This window comes from Ambystoma mexicanum, chromosome 8 (genome assembly GCF_040938575.1).
Source record: "Ambystoma mexicanum isolate Mex_15411 chromosome 8, UKY_AmexF1_1, whole genome shotgun sequence".
Lineage (NCBI taxonomy): Eukaryota > Metazoa > Chordata > Amphibia > Caudata > Ambystomatidae > Ambystoma > Ambystoma mexicanum.
The window spans coordinates 1,123,122,856-1,123,140,087 of NC_090929.1; the positions used below are offsets into that span (position 1 = coordinate 1,123,122,856).

Here is a 17,232-nt window from a genome sequence, read left to right on the forward strand (position 1 = left end):
TGATTGCCCTAGACTTTAAACCTGAATCCTAGTAGTGCTTATGTATCTACGTCATGACTGAGTTGGATCATTGCCTTCCTCCACCAGGTATACACTATGCTCTGAGGCCAAGCGATATCTATCTCCAATTATCTGGATCGATTGTGCTAGACTCGTAATCCAAGCACTTATAGCACTTATGTACCAACATCAGGACTGAGCTTGATCATTGCCTCCTCCAGATTTGCACTACGTTATCAGTCCAGGAGATGTCTATCCTTGCTAATTCTATTTGGAAATCCTTTGAGCAGAACTACATACCGAGGGCCTACTAGCACTTATATCTTTGCTAATCCTACTTATCTGGGAATGTATTGAGCAGAACTACATACCGAGGGCCTGCTAACACCTATATTGAAATGATACAATTTGGGGTAGATCTGGATGTCATTGTCTAACAGACATGATTGTTCTTGGATCAACTGATCTCTGGAAATTGATTCTGGAACTCCTTTCGCGTGGAGTGCAGTAACTCCTGTATTCTCATGCTTTATTGGACTTGATCTTTGTCTCTTGTTGTTATTCACCACGCTCTCTTCTCAGATAAGCACTTGATCGCGCTAGCACACCCAGCTTTCACAAGGGACTTTGATGCAGTGTAATTTCTCAAATTCGAACCATGAACTAGGACGGGAAAACCTTCTGTAAACAATTACCCATGACCTGGAAATGTGGATCCAAAAGCACTTATGCTCTAACTTTATTTTCACCCTCAAGGGAATACGCTCTAGAAATCAGGCAAAGAAACTGGTGAGGCAAGTACCTGCAAGGGACATCAATGTTTTGTACATAAATATGCTAGTCAGACACAGCACAAACAACAAGGCCTTGCTAGATGCTGGGCATTCGGGTTCACTGAGTACCAGCCACCATATCTGGGATGTACTTGTACGTTCGTTAATACAGAACTTGATGCATCTGCACACTGAGAAGGTGCCACCAACAAGCATTTGCATATGCAGCAAGATACAGGGATGACAATAGATGCTGATGCTGGACTGGCTCACGAAAACCAACCATCATTTCTAGGATATAGTGGTAGGACTGATAGAACTGAACTGGATGCAGCAGTACTCCAATAAGCAATTGCAGACCCATCAAGACACAAGAATAACTGTAGCCTAATACCCCAAACCCCAAAGGGAGATACTGTCACCTTGACAGGCACTGGAAGGTCATCTGGATCAGGGTCTGCCTCCAATCACACAGACACTCAAACGCACCAATATGCTAACTCTCTCCTCTGCACTAACAAACAAAAGATGCAGTTATACCCCTCGATTAATTCGGCCTTGCTGCCCACATACTTATACACCTCCATGATCACCTCAACAGTCTTAGTATTGGTGTGATTTGGTCTCTTTGTGAGAATTTGAGAAGTCTGGCAAGCTGCGGTCTGTATTCATTGCAGATTCTTCCATAAGCAGGTCGGCATTTAGAGGTACATGCTGTTGGTATTGCCTATCCTGGACATGATGAGGAAGATGATGGCCAGTGTTTTGTGCATAAAGGAGAGGAAGGGTAGAATCTTTTTGATGGTGTGAAGATAGAAGAAGCATTTCTTAATGATCACATTTACTTGAGGTTCTATTGTAAACTCATGGTCCATTAGGATTCCAAGGATTATGTTTTTTTTTCCAAATATATTTTTATTGAAAGCATCAAAAAGAAAGGTACAACACGTCATCATTGAAAAATACAGAGCGGAATTTACAAAGGAACAGTTTCATGGGCAGATCGCTAGACCTCAGCCCAGGCCGCCAACTGAGTCAAAGACACAAAACAAGGCATGTAAATCAAACATTTGCCACCAATTTGCGACACTGTAACATTGCTCCCAACATTTTCATAACATGCTGTACCTGAGCAATAATATCCAAACACCCTACCCACACCACCTCCCCCCCTTAAACGGTGTAAGGTTAGGGGTCAAATGTCAAATTCTAGGGACAGACGAATGACGGGGTGAGAGCAAGTCGAGACAATAGAAGACGAGCGGATGGATGGGGACCAATCAGTATTTGGAAGCCAGTAATGTGAGTTGAGATTTGCCATGACCCGTTACTCCTGGCTTCTAATAGTTGGACAACACATGTGTGGGGAAAAGACACCTCATGCTTCTACAGGGACAGTGTGAGTGGCACAGTGTTCAAGAAGGGGACCCACATCGCGTGGGACACCCAACAGGATTGCTCGCAGGCTTTGCATGTCATATATTTCAAAAGCCTTCCCAAGCCATTCTTTATGGTGGGCAGACAGCTCCTCTTCCAATAAACAGACACGTGCCGCTAGCAGCAGGTTCCTTTGCACATGGGGCAGAACGGACACTCTTCACCACACCTCTCCACCCCAAACAATACCAGCAGTGGTTCCAGTGCCCTAACCACACCATCTATGTCCCATGTGCCATCCCAGAACCTCCTACCAGTAGATTTTCACCAGTGGGCATCCCCACCACATGTGCCAGTATGTACTGTCGTGCCAACAGTTTCTCCAACACAGAGGGGCTGACATTAGGGTACATCCCCAAGAGTCACCAAGAGTACATCGAGCGGTTATCGAGGAAGACCAATGTGGAGGAGCAGCTGCATGCCTCTGCAGGAAATCACGTCCACCTGCCTCCTATATGTGCCTCATTGTGTATTAGGGTGGGGAGAACCGAGATCAGTCTGCCTGCAAGGACACTGGCATATATTTTTGCATCTGCGTTGATGAGTGATATTGGTCTGTACGACCCACTCCCCAATGTATCCTTACCTTCCTTGGGAATTACCTACCTGCACGCCTAAATTAGCCCCCTCCACCCCACACTATGAGATGAGGCTTTCCAGAGCGTGCATTCAAGATCTACCCTATGCTGTAACTTTTATGCTTAGTCCTGCACATTGTGGACTGTGTTACCGCACTCACTGTAACTAGCGCCTAGATGCCTCATGGCTTTATGCATTGCTATATTTGTAAAAATAAATACAGGAATAAATATTCATTAACCTTCAACTTCAACACTATATTGCCACTGTATTCGGGATTATTTAGGATTGTATGAAATGAGTGAGTGCCTGCGTGCGTGTGTTTCGGGTGGCAGGTGGGAAAGGGTGTTGCGCGTCACGTCATTAAGGAACCGCGAGGTAAGTGTTGGAAATCTGATCAGGGAAGCTCATCCAGTCACCGCTGAAGGAAGTGGCCCGAGATGGATGGAAGGCCGAAGAGCCTGTCAATAATTAATGGGTAGGAAATTATTCTAACGCTGAGTTCCCCCCGGGAGGAGGCCCGGGCCCCAGCCCGGGGCAGGGCCTGACTCCTGACCCCACTCTCCTAATCCTTTTCCATACTGCGCACTCTCCTTCCAGCTTTTAACCTCTTTCAACTCCAGCTTCACGCACCAGGTCGACTCCGAGCTCGTAGTGCATTGTAAAGATGTCTGGCGTTTTGTATAATGACACGACTTCAGAAAGTCCAGTAAGGACAGTGTTGGGATTCTCATAGGGGGAGATGGCAAACTCTTGCGAATATGCGCACAGATTCATATGTAATGGTCAGCAAGGACAGGGGGAGTGAGTGGAGGGGGGGGGGGTGTCGGGGGAGGGGGGCACGAGGGTGCAGACCACAAGGATGGAAGAAATCTGGGTAAGGTTTGAGGGATTATACCCAGGGAGAGATGGCGGGAAAGGCGCTGCCCCTGAGAAAAAGGGGCAGGCGCTATGGGTAGTGGGGCTGCACCCGTTAGAGGGAGTGTTGGGAGAGATCCACCAGTGCATAGCAGGCAGGGGAGGAAGTCCTGTGCCCCTATGCAGATGGTGTGGTCCAGCCACCACTGAGCCGATTGTCACCTCTTGCCTTTCACAGGCTAACCTCTATCACCTCTTTCTCTACAGGGCTTTAAGTGGGATGAGAAATCGAGGGGGCTCTAATAAGGGGCATAGCCTAAGGGAGTGGAGGAGGGGGTTGAAAGCACGTAGTTGGCATCTGCACAAAACAATGCATCATGAGACCCTGCAAATATGTATTTTGGGTCACTCTGCAGGGTCTCAGATGGTGCTATTCATATCCATTATGCACATTGTAAATACATCTTTCAGGTTGGGATTATACATACATTATTGCTTCACTTCGTACATAAACAATTGAACTCATTCTGCAGTAAATTAGTCCCCTCTAAGAAAGGGGAGGGGGACAAACAGCACCAATGTGGGCAGGACTGTAGCTAAGAAATCAGGGAACCTGGGCAGAAAAGCGTGTGCGGCCCTCTTAATTTGCATATTGAGGGACATCTGTGAATCACAGAAAATGCCATCACAGAATGAATCGATACACGAGGGGGATCATGGGAAAAAGTGTGTAATGTCCAACGTAAGCATGGTCACTGGTATTATCAAATATAATTAGTGAGGCTCTTTTGAAGTAGCATAAACTGCGAGCTGAATCACATCTAAGTACTTCTAATTTCGGCACATAAGGCACAGTGTGGTAAAATGATTTGCCCAGGGGCACACACTTTAGTTAAGTGGTGAAGCCAGGACTGGCGACCAGTATCCAAATCACACCTTTGAAGAGCTATCTTCCCAGCTGTAGTTCATAGAAACATTGTTTGCCACAGGTATTTTCCCAAATTTGGCTGACAAACACCATCTGACTTTGGATTGCAGGGAAAAAAATAAAAATAAAAATAATGATTCTGTTTTGTTAACTTTTTTTGCAGCGGGTTCATGATTGCTTTTATTTTTTGGGTGTATATGTTTGGCTATTCTGTAGCGATATGCTTTGAATTCAGAAGATACATAGGATTATTTTGAAGGAATCTGCAGGCAGTGCTTTTATTATTTTTAAAGCATTGGGCGAGCTACCTACCGAACGGATGTCTCTTACTGCAGGTTCCATGGACATCATTGCAGGGATGGGGTCCAGGGTAGACAGCGCAATGCGCCTCTCCTGCGGGATTGCCCTATAATGCGATCAAAAGCAGAGCTTTGCTACAAGGGAGGTCTTGAGGTGTTACTAGGGTGACCAGATTTCCTAAACGAAAAACCGGGACGACCAACAACATAAAACAGAGACTACCCCCCCATCTCGCTTCAAAATGGGCTTGTACCATCATCTTATTATTCAAGTTGCTAGTATGCTTAGGAGCCTTTCAGACGGTTTTTTGCTTTTTTTATTTATTTTCTTTTCTTTTATATTGGTCCCAACCTCAATTAAAACCACTAACCAGGGTCCCTATTGCAAGGACACAAAATGTACAAAGGGCCTCCTATCTACAAGTGGTTTGTACACATCTACTTACTCCAATGGCACACAACTGCTATGAGTAACCACTGTGTATTACACAACTCATAAGGTTGAAACACATCATCACAGGTTCTGCCATTCGACCTGTTCATTGAGACCCATGACTGATGCGTTGCACAAGAAAATGAGCCAATGCTCTTTTGCATACAATCTTCTGGACATAGATTTGCCACTCTGTGTTGATAACATTTGTAACAAAACTGTCCACTTCAGCATATCACTCTTATGTCCCATCATCAAAAAATGGTGCACAAGGGGAGCAGTGAAAACCTTATTTTTAATGCTGCTTCTGTGCTCAGAGATTCTGGCCTTCACGTTACGTTCTGTCATTCCTATGTAGATCTAGGGACACGGACACCAGATCGCATATACCACATGGTTAGAATTACAATTAGTGAACTGATGCTGGAGCCATGGTTTCGCTAAACCCAAGTCAACAACTGTGGTCCTACTAGTGAAGCTACAGTTAACACATACAGGGTAATTCATAGAATTTCGCCGAAAAGTGTCGCAAGCGGCTGGCGCAGAGTGTCCGCGTGAGATTGTGTGCGCCAGGAACGTGCGCTAAAACCGATTTTCGCGCACAGCGTATTCATGGATTTTAGGCTCCCAAACCAGCCGTGGCGCAGAGAATCGCAGCGACCCTGCAGCAGCGCCAGTAACGCCCCCAAGAACGCCCTCGCGCAAGGAAAAGCCATCAAAATCGCTAAATCATCGCAAAGGGCTGCGCTAACCCTGGACCAGTTCACTGGGCTGGCAAACAGCAAACGCCAAGCGGGGAACGTGAATTTCAGGGGTGCGCGGGAAGTTCCACACGCGATTTGCCCAGTGCGAGCAGGGTACGTGTATTTCAGGGGTGCGCGGGAAGTTCCACACGTGATTTCATCAGGGTACGTGTATTACAGGGGTGCGCGGGAAGTTCCACACGCGATTGGCCCAGTGCGAGCAGGGTACGTGTATTTCAGGGGTGCGCGGGAAGTTCCACACGCGATTTCAGCAGGGTACGTGTATTCCAGGGGTGCGCGGGAAGTTCCACACGCGATTGGCCCAGTGCGAGCAGGGTACGTGTATTTCAGGGGTGCGCGGGAAGTTCCACACGCGATTTCAGCAGGGTACGTGTATTACAGGGGTGCGCGGGAAGTTCCACACGCGATTGGCCCAGTGCGAGCAGGGTACGTGTATTCCATGGGTGCGCGGGAAGTTCCACACGCGATATCAGCAGGGTACGTGTATTTCAGGGGTGCGCGGGAAGTTCCACACGCGATTTCAGCAGGGTACGTGTATGTCAGGGGTGCGCGGGAAGTTCCACACGCAATTTCAGCAGGGTACGTGTATGTCAGGGGTGCGCGGGAAGTTCCACACGCGATTGGCCCAGTGCGAGCAGGGTACGTGTATTCCATGGGTGCGCGGGAAGTTCCACATGCGATTCCAGCAGGGTATGTGAATTCCAGGGGTTCTGGGGAGTACTACACGTGAATTGGCCGTGTGGGTCCTCCCAGGTGTACGCTCGACAACCTCCACGGCCCCTGCAGGCAGCCCACACCACGGGGGACTACCCTGCACCCCTGCTCATGTCCCGCAGGCAGCCCATCCACCATGGGCATGCCCCGCAGCCAACCCACATGTCACCTTGCACTACTGATCAACAATGCATGTCTCCCACCACCCCCACCCCCCAGCATTGCAGGGGCAGCACCACCAGGCCCCCACTCATGTCCCCCTGTACCCCCACCCCCCAGCAGTGCAGGGGCAGCCTCCACCAGGCCCCCACTCATGTCTTCCACCACCCCCACCCCCCACCATCCAGGGGCAGCCCCCACCAGGCCCCCACTCATGTCTCCCACCACCCCCACCCCCCAGCAGTGCAGGGGCAGCCTCCACCAGGCCCCCACTCATGTCTCCCACCACCCCCACCCCCCACCATCCAGGGGCACCCTCCACCAGGCCCCCACTCATGTCTCCCACCACCCCCACCCCCCAGCCACCAGGGGCACCCTCCACCAGGCCCCCACTCATGTCCCCCACCACCCCCACCCCCCAGCCACCAGGGGCACCCTCCACCAGGCCCCCACTCATGTCTCCCACCACCCCCACCACCCAGCCACCAGGGGCACCCTCCACCAGGCCCCCACTCATGTCTCCCACCACCCCCACCCCCCACCATCCAGGGGCACCCTCCACCAGGCCCCCACTCATGTCTCCCACCACCCCCACCCCCCAGCAGTGCAGGGGCAGCCTCCACCAGGCCCCCACTCATGTCTCCCACCACCCCCACCCCCCAGCCACAAGGGGCAGCCCCCACCAGGCCCCCACTCATGTCTCCCACCACCCCCACCACCCAGCCACCAGGGGCAGCCCCCACCAGGCCCCCACTCATGTCTCCCACCACCCCCACCACCCAGCCACCAGGGGCACCCTCCACCAGGCCCCCACTCATGTCTCCCACCACCCCCACCCCCCAGCAGTGCAGGGGCACCCTCCACCAGGCCCTCACTCATGTCTCCCACCACCCCCACCCCCCAGCAGTGCAGGGGCAGCCTCCACCAGGCCCCCACTCATGTCTCCCACCACCGCCACCCCCCAGCCACAAGGGGCAGCCCCCACCAGGCCCCCACTCATGTCTCCCACCACCCCCACCACCCAGCCACCAGGGGCAGCCCCCACCAGGCCCCCACTCATGTCTCCCACCACCACCACCAGCCAGCCACCAGGGGCACCCTCCACCAGGCCCCCACTCATGTCTCCCACCACCCCCACCCCCCAGCCACCAGGGGCACCCTCCACCAGGCCCCCACTCATGTCCCCCACCACCCCCACCCCCAGCCACCAGGGGCACCCTCCACCAGGCCCCCACTCATGTCTCCCACCACCCCCACCACCCAGCCACCAGGGGCACCCTCCACCAGGCCCCCACTCATGTCTCCCACCACTCCCACCCCCCACCATCCAGGGGCACCCTCCACCAGGCCCCCACTCATGTCTCCCACCACCGCCACCCCCCAGCCACAAGGGGCAGCCCCCACCAGGCCCCCACTCTTGTCTCCCACCACCCCCACCACCCAGCCACCAGGGGCAGCCCCCACCAGGCCCCCACTCATGTCTCCCACCACCCCCACCACCCAGCCACCAGGGGCACCCTCCACCAGGCCCCCACTCATGTCTCCCACCACCCCCACCCCCCAGCCACCAGGGGCACCCTCCACCAGGCCCCCACTCATGTCCCCCACCACCCCCACCCCCCAGCCACCAGGGGCACCCTCCACCAAGCCCCCACTCATGTCTCCCACCACCCCCACCACCCAGCCACCAGGGGCACCCTCCACCAGGCCCCCATTCATGTCTCCCACCACCCCCACCCCCCACCATCCAGGGGCACCCTCCACCAGGCCCCCACTCATGTCTCCCACCACCCCCACCCCCCACCAGTGCAGGGGCAGCCTCCACCAGGCCCCCACTCATGTCTCCCACCACCCCCACCCCCCAGCCACAAGGGGCAGCCCCCACCAGGCCCCCACTCATGTCTCCCACCACCCCCACCACCCAGCCACCAGGGGCAGCCCCCACCAGGCCCCCACTCATGTCTCCCACCACCCCCACCCCCCAGCAGTGCAGGGGCAGCCTCCACCAGGCCCCCACTCATGTCTCCCACCACCGCCACCCCCCAGCCACAAGGGGCAGCCCCCACCAGGCCCCCACTCATGTCTCCCACCACCCCCACCACCCAGCCACCAGGGGCAGCCCCCACCAGGCCCCCACTCATGTCTCCCACCACCCCCACCACCCAGCCACCAGGGGCACCCTCCACCAGGCCCCCACTCATGTCTCCCACCACCCCCACCCCCTAGCCACCAGGGGCAGCCTCCACCAGGCCCACACTCATGTCTCCCACCACCCCACCACCCAGCCACCAGGGACACCCTCCACCAGGCCCCCACTCATGTCTCCCACCACCCCCACCCCCCAGCAGTGCAGGGGCAGCACCACCAGGCCCCCACTCATGTCCCCCTGCACCTCCACCCCCCAGCATCCAGGGGCAGCCTCCACCAGGCCCCCACTCATGTCTCCCACCACCCCCACCCCCCACCATCCAGGGGCACCCTCCACCAGGCCCCCACTCATGTCTCCCACCACCCCCACCCCCCAGCAGTGCAGGGGCAGCCTCCACCAGGCCCCCACTCATGTCTCCCACCACCCCCACCCCCCAGCAGTGCAGGGGCAGCCCCCACCAGGCCCCCACTCATGTCTCCCACCACCCCCATCCCCCAGCAGTGCAGGGGCAGCCTCCACCAGGCCCCCACTCATGTCTCCCACCACCCCACCCCCCAGCAGTGCAGGGGCAGCCCCCACCAGGCCCCCACTCATGTCTCCCACCACCCCCACCCCCCAGCAGTGCAGGGGCAGCCTCCACCAGGCCCCCACTCATGTCTCCCACCACCCCCACCCCCCAGCAGTGCAGGGGCAGCCTCCACCAGGCCCCCACTCTTGTCTCCCACCACCCCCACCCCCCAGCCACAAGGGGCAGCCCCCCCACTCATGTCTCCCACCACCCCCACCACCCAGCCACCAGGGGCAGCCCCCACCAGGCCCCCACTCATGTCTCCCACCACCCCCACCCCCCAGCCACCAGGGGCACCCTCCACCAGGCCCCCACTCATGTCTCCCACCACCCCCACCCCCCACCATCCAGGGGCACCCTCCACCAGGTCCTCACAATCCCCAATCATGTGCGTTATGGTCAGCCTCCACAGCCAAAAAGCCCTACCAAGGAACCCATTCACCCACATGGAAATGGAAATTACATGTCACACCCCCAATGTCCATGAAGCTAATGAACCCATGTCCGTCACACACAATGTTTGCAATTGAATGGGAAAACACCCAACATGACATGCATGAAACCAATGAGATGATACCACACAGTGAAGCATGAAAACAAAATTGTATTGAAAAAAAGAAAGAATGCTAAAGAAATATAACAAACTACAATGGGAAGTAAAAAAAATCAAGCTGCATGTCCGCATAAAAATAAAGAACTGCAAATCATAATCCAAAAAAATGTCCTCCAAAGTCAAATGTAAAAAAATAATCTATCAAATCAAGAACTATGTAAAAAACTCTAAAGGGTCCATGAGCCCAACTGAACAAAGGAAACCTAAAAAAAAACCTAACTAAAAAGCAACCATATACAAAAAGTGGAGCAGTGTCCGTCGACTCCAAATCATAAGAAAAAACAAAGGAAACCTAAAACTAAAGAACTATATACAAAGGCGGCGGGCAAGTCCAGCGGCTCACTCCGTGGTGTTCCGGGCCAGGGCATCATCGAACTCCTGTTCGATGTCCCGGAGGCGGTCCAGTTCCATGGCCCCGAGGGTCCGCAGGGACGACGCCGTGTCCTCCTCCAACCCCCTGCGGATTGCCTCGAGGCACACGGCCCGCCTCACGACCCTCCTCATGGAGTTCTCCGCCCTGACCATTGTGAGCCGCGCCTCTTCCGCCCGCCGCCGCTCCGCACCTATGGCGTGGCCCAACCGCTGCCACACGGAAGACACTCTCTGTCCTGGGTTCTCCTGCCCTCCGGCCGATGCCTGCCCCTCCGATGTCGAAGGCCCCGAGCCTTCATGGCTCCCACCATGTTGCTGCTGCTGCTCTGCCTCTGCCCGTGCACTGCCTCCTGCTGCCTGCACATCCTCCGCCGGCTGGGGTGCAGTTGTTGATGTGGCCACCCCTGCTGGACGTCCGACTCCCGACTGTGGCAGGGATGCCTCCTCCACCAGCCTGGCCGCACCGTCAGAGGCAGCTCCACAGGGCACCCAGGTGACTGATGGGTGGGAAGATTGCACAGAGGACGACTGGCGCGTAGGGGGTCCAGTTGAGGAGGGGGTCGGAACAAGCCCCATCAGACGGAGGAATCCGGTCTGGGTGACCTGTCCCAGCAGGCTGACGTGGTCAACGAGCCATTCGAGATGACGTGCAGTCTCTCCATGAAAAGACTGCAGGTCACCTCGCATGGCCCGTTGACGCAACGCCACACCAGCCAGGACAGGCTCAACCCGGACCTGGATAGCCACGTCCGCAGGCAGAGGAAGGCCAGTTGACGTCAGCTCATCCCCTGCCTGAAAATGGGTCTGGACGTAGGCATCCCTGCTGGTGCAAGATAATGCAGGGACAGGTTCGGGGACAGGATTGCACACAGGCACCTCCGCGGCGGCCTGTGCTGCCTCCTGTCCCTGGTCCTGGACTGCACCACTAGCACCAGTGGGATCCCCACCTCCAGACCGCGTCTATGGTGCTTGCACGGCCTCCTCCTCCACCAGACCCCCCACCAACCTGGATGACTCCGTGCCATCTTCCCCTGTTGGGCCCTGTGGGGTCCCAGCTGCCCCTTCTGCTGCCGAGGAGTCCAACTCCAACCTCCGCCTCTTGGACCTCCCCCCGGCAGCTGCGGCCTGGGACACGGCACCGGACTCCTCACTCCCCGACGAGATGACAACACGGGAGGGGAGCCGGGCCTTGCGTCTCCGGCTGGCGGTGGGATCCCTGCCGCTGTGCTCCACAGCACCTTCTCCGCCCTCTTCATCAGTTGACGCTGCAGACAGGGAGAAACAAAACACAGGCATCAGGGCACTGTACAATGGACACATACACACATGACAGTTGCACATGAGTGGCATTGGCAAACCTCAGACATGTCATCACAATCCCCAACACACATGTCATTGCAACTCGCACACATGAGCCATACCACAGCCATATCGCAACTGCCACCACCATCCATACACATACAACAGCATGAGCAGCCAAAGGAGACCCAGACATCACATGCAACACAGGAAGTGCACCACACATGTACACACACCACCACACTTGCATGCATGTGTACACCTCTGCCAAGTGTCGCACTGTTCAGACGGGCATCCATGTCATATCTGCCAATCAGGCTTACACATACCGCTGTCACATGCATCCATGTTGCATCACTGTTGCACCCTTGTCAAATACACACACATGCACATGTACACAGTGCTCATACATGCAGCCGAAAACAACATACATGTGTGACATCACGGACATGTCTACTTAAATACACATTCATCCAAACATGTGTGCACGCACAACTGCATTAGGCATGCAAGCCTACACACACAAGCACCATCCATGTCTCACACATTACAGCCCTTGCATGTGTCAGCCCCACGGCCCTGGACACCCCCAGCCATACTCGACCCCATACAAACAGATGTGCAACCTGCACACTACCGAATAATCACCACACGCACTGCTCACAATCAGGATGCATGTACACTCACCGCTCGACTCCAGACGGGTCTGCTTCTCCAGGACCTGGACGTGGAGTGCTGGGGATATGCGTTCCAGGACCCTCATCTGTTCTTCCGATAAGTGGCCCCGGCGCCCCTTGGCATCCGCTGCCTTCAAGAGGCGCCGGGCCTTGTTCAGGGTCCTGGACCTGAAGTCCTCCCAGCGCTTCCTGACATGTTGGAAGTCGCGGACTGCCACCCCCTCCGCGTTGATGGCAGTCACGATGTCAGTCCAGATCCGAGTCCGTCCTTCCTTGTCGGCGCGGGAACTTCCGAAGAGGGCATCATACTGCCCCAGGACTTGCTCCACCAGGACACCAACTTCGGTGGCACTGAAGCTGGTGCCCCTCTGCCTCTCTGGCCGGGGGTTGTCAGTGGTCACAGATGGTGTTTGCCCCGACATGACAACCCCAGAGGCAGGAGTGGGTGGGCAACTGGGTCCTGGGGCTGGGCTGTGGAGCGATGGAATACCAGTCGGGAGTCTTCGGTTCCAGCAGGGGTGGTCACAGCAACAGCACCCCTGGCTGATGTGCAGGCAGCAAATGGCAGTGCACGTGGGCAGCAGGCAGTCAGGCAGCAGCAGATGGCAGGTGGGAGCGTGCTCGGGGCTCTGGGGGGCAGTAGTTCGGCCTTCTGGGCAGGAGCGTGGTCTTCTGTGTGCATACGCGTGGCCAGCTTGATACGGAGTGATTTGGCACGTGAAAAGTCTGCACGTCAGCGTGAAATACGAGGAAAGGCCCTTAGCGCGTAAGCGCGTCAGCACGCATACGCGATTCTATTGGACCAAAGGCCCTCAGCGCGTAAGCGCGTCTGTGACGTGACCCGCACGGGTGTTTCCCACACAGCACGTGATGACAGAGCACACGTGGAAAGACTGCACGTCAGAGTGTCATCGCATGTTATTGGACAGCACGTCAGAGTGTCATCGCGTGTAATTGGTGCGAATGGGCCTAGCGCGTACACGCGGCAGTGACAAAGCGTGTAATTGGTGGAAATGGCCCTAGCGCGTACACGCCGCGTAAGTGACGCTGGACGTGTGGGCCTGTATAAAAGGTACGTGTAGAACACCATTTCCTTGTAAGTGCTTTTCGTGGAGAGCGAGTGGGTGAATTCTGTACTTCTTGTCGTTTCACACGCGATTTACTTCACGGCGTTTCAAGTTCGTATTCCCTGTTACCTCTGACAGCTTTTTCTCTTTTTCCTCTTTTACTGGTTTACCTGGGCCTGTTTCCTCAAACAGTGTTCCCTTCTACTGTTGTCCTGTCTCCTCAGACAGCGTACAAATCTTCTTTTGGCGGGGGTGTTGCCAACCAAACGCGCTCCTTTTTCACGCTCTTTTACCTGGCAGACGGTGAGTCACGCACGTACCTAACATCTGTGCTTGCCCCGTGTGTATCCTACCCCTTCAGAGGTCATTCTAGGCTGTGTGTGACACGCATACGTTCATTCTTGTGTTACTGGGTGCCACAGCGTAGTGCAGGTTTTTCTTTCTGCACACGTGGTCTAGGAGGGGTTGCGTGCACGTCATCTCCCTTTTTTGGGGCTCCTGTGCGTAGCGTGACCCGTCATCTTTCCCCAGGGGTTACATTCAGCCTTGCAAGAGCACTAGGGTACAATTACCATCTGGTACCCAACCCCTTTGACCCCCAATTGCCCAGGACAATAGTTTACAGCCACTCCCATACGCACATTTACATCAGTGCCATGGCTGGGAGGCGAGGATTCCGTAAGGGTGGCAAAGGTTTAAGAGCCACAAGTGGTGGCCGTGGTGGATCCGGTAGGGGACGTGGTCGTTACTTGCAGGGTGAGCCTGTCCCCCCATGTGTGGAGGACCAGTCAAGGGCACCTATAATCCCCCCCCCCTCCCGTTGAGGCTGATGTGGCTGACACCATCCATGCTCAGCCCTTGTTGGACCAGCCGATTGTGGCACCAGACCTGGCTGACTCCATGGCTGACTTCCAGGTCAGCAGGCCTATGACACGTGCGCTGGTGCACGTTGATGTCACCATGCCACGTGCATCTGGCCCAGCAAGGTCATCTGCTGCCCCAAGTAGGCAGGGCGGAGAGGCTGCAGGGGCAGCTGCGGCTCCATCCACCCCAGCCCTCACACACCCAGCCAGTGTCGGTCCTAGTCCATCCTGCTGACATTCCCCCTGACACCATCACACTTGAGCCAATGCCTGCACCAACTCCCATGCTGAGTGTGCAATCCCACACTCCTGATACAGAGTCCACCAGGGCTCCTGCCCCTAGTGTCCAGAGCGGCGCAGGACACTCAGGATCACCAACACCTTCCAAGCGGAAGAGGAAGAGTGCTCGTCCGGCACAGGCTGATGCCCCAGACACGGCTACACAGTCCGGCCCGTCCAGGAAGCCCAGCTTCACGGATGACGAACTGAATGCACTTGTCGAGTATGTGTCCGCACATGACAACGAGATGGTCATTGTTGCAGGATCCAAGACCACACCTGCACAACGCCAGGCACACTGGCAGACCGTTGCGGACATGGTAAGTGCCCTTGGAATCGTGAGACGCACAGCCAATGATTGCTATAAGTGCTGGAATGACCTAAAGCGCAGGGCAAAGAGTAAGCTGGCCTCAAGTCATGCCGCAACTCTAGTGACTGGAGGTGGGTCTCCAGTAGTAGACATGGAACTCACTCCACATGAGTCAGTCGCTGGGACCTACGTCACGGAGGAACAGATCCAAGGCGTGGGAGATCTGCCTGATTACGAGGCATTGTCCGGTGAGTGCACATGCATGTGTGTGTCATCCATGTGCATGGTGTGTGTGAGGGCTTCTGTTTGTGTGCCAGGTGAGAGTGTGTGCGCCTGAGTCGTATGGGTCAGCCATGTGCTTCATGCAATACATCCTGCGCAGCTGCATTTGGCCATAGCAGTATCCATTCTGCCAACAGTAGACATCTAGCCCAACTGCACGCCAGTTGCCCTTGAAGTGTCACCTTGCCACAACATTGTTGCTTATTTTTCACAGTTCATTCAGTCAGATTGTTTGCATTCCACCACTTTTACTAGGCATTTCGCAGTCCTCTAGTCACATGTCTGACATGGCTATGGTAAAGTGGAGTGACTTTGTTACCTGGATATCATTTGTTCACACATGTCCCTGTGCAATTGGACCATTTCGGACTGGCAGCTCCAGGTGAAAAATCTGACCTGTTTGAATTAGAAAAGCTATTACATGCGGGAACTGGACTGAATGAATAGGTGCTGCCCTCCTCTCCATCTTCACTCAATAGCAATGGTACATGCCATCTGTGTGATGGCATGTGTGTTTCACCTGGCAATCACAGGCCAATGTGTGATGCCACTGCCAGGCAGCATGCAGAAAATGTGTTCATCTTCCATCTTGGTGTCATCAGTGTGTGCCATTTGCCTGCCCTTCATATGCAGTGAGGGTGCATGCATGGGAGGGTTTTAGTCATGTGGGACATGTGTCAATCAAGTACTGGTTCTCTTGCTTCTCAGCCCTCATTGTGTGCCATGGTGCTAATGCCTGTTTCCATTTCTTTGTTTTTATGTCTTTGCAGGGGAAGATGCACCTGATACTGCTGGGGTTGTGGAGATGGTGCAGACCCAGGAGGGGTCCGAGGGTCGACCAACCACCAGTGAGGGACGTGGTGTGGTGGTGGGTGAGAACCCACAACTGCTGCAGGTCGTGCTCTCAAGGGGTGTCTCTGGCTGCACCTCCCCCGAGCTGTACTCAGGTGTTGATTCGGATGAGACCTACGTGCCGTCGCAGGTGAGTGTTCCAGGGAGGGATTCTGTTCTGTCCCACCCACCTGCACCAGGGTCAGAACCCTCAATGGGGATGTCAGTGTTGGCAGCTACGCCTTTGGTGGTTATGGATGCAGGGTCACACTCCGCGACATCTGATCCTGTTCCTGGGCCAGCAGATCAGAGGGGGAATGCAGTCCTGCAGCCTCAGGCAGTGCCGGCACAGCAAGGCGCAGTTCGCCTTGCCCCAGACAGGTGTGGTGCCCGCCGACGTGGTGGCCGTACGCCACCTGGCAATACCGCATGGGAGCAATCCATTTACGGTATGGCAACCCAACAGGCAGCATCATCCGAGATGATGGCTCAGGCCATGGATAGGGTGGCCACTTCCATTGTCCCCCCTGAAAGGCTGATGGAGCGACTACAGCAGGCAACCGACTCCATCTGCCAGTCACACAGGGAGAACATGTTGGCGTCCAACAGGGACAGGCGGGCGGCACTGGCGACTCTGCAGGAGGCCATCTCCATAGAGTCCCAGGGCCACAGGGAAGCCCTGAGGCAGGAGCTCCTTCACCTCAGGACGACTCTTGTTGAGCTTGAGGCTTCAACACACCAAAGGACAGAACAGCAGCTGGAGCGTCTCACCCGTACGCTCTCAGCTGAGATGCAGGCAACGAGGGCGGAGGTCCGGGCATCCCGTGAGTTGTTGCATGGGGACCTCCGCACACTCATCCTCCAGAACCAGACCTACCACACCCGCATGCTTGCAGCCATGGAGGAGCAGACTAGGGCCTTGCGTGGGCTGCCTCCCATAGTGCAACCACCACCGGATGCAGCTGCACAGGGTGATAA

The 17,232-nt window shown here is 55.4% G+C and overlaps 1 long non-coding RNA gene across 2 annotated transcripts in view; it reads left to right on the forward strand.

The window, feature by feature from the left end:
* The window catches only part of LOC138472804 (uncharacterized), a 361,500-nt gene that overhangs the window by 175,955 nt on the left and 168,313 nt on the right, over window positions 1-17,232 (forward strand). The gene's annotated exons all lie outside the window — the stretch shown is intronic.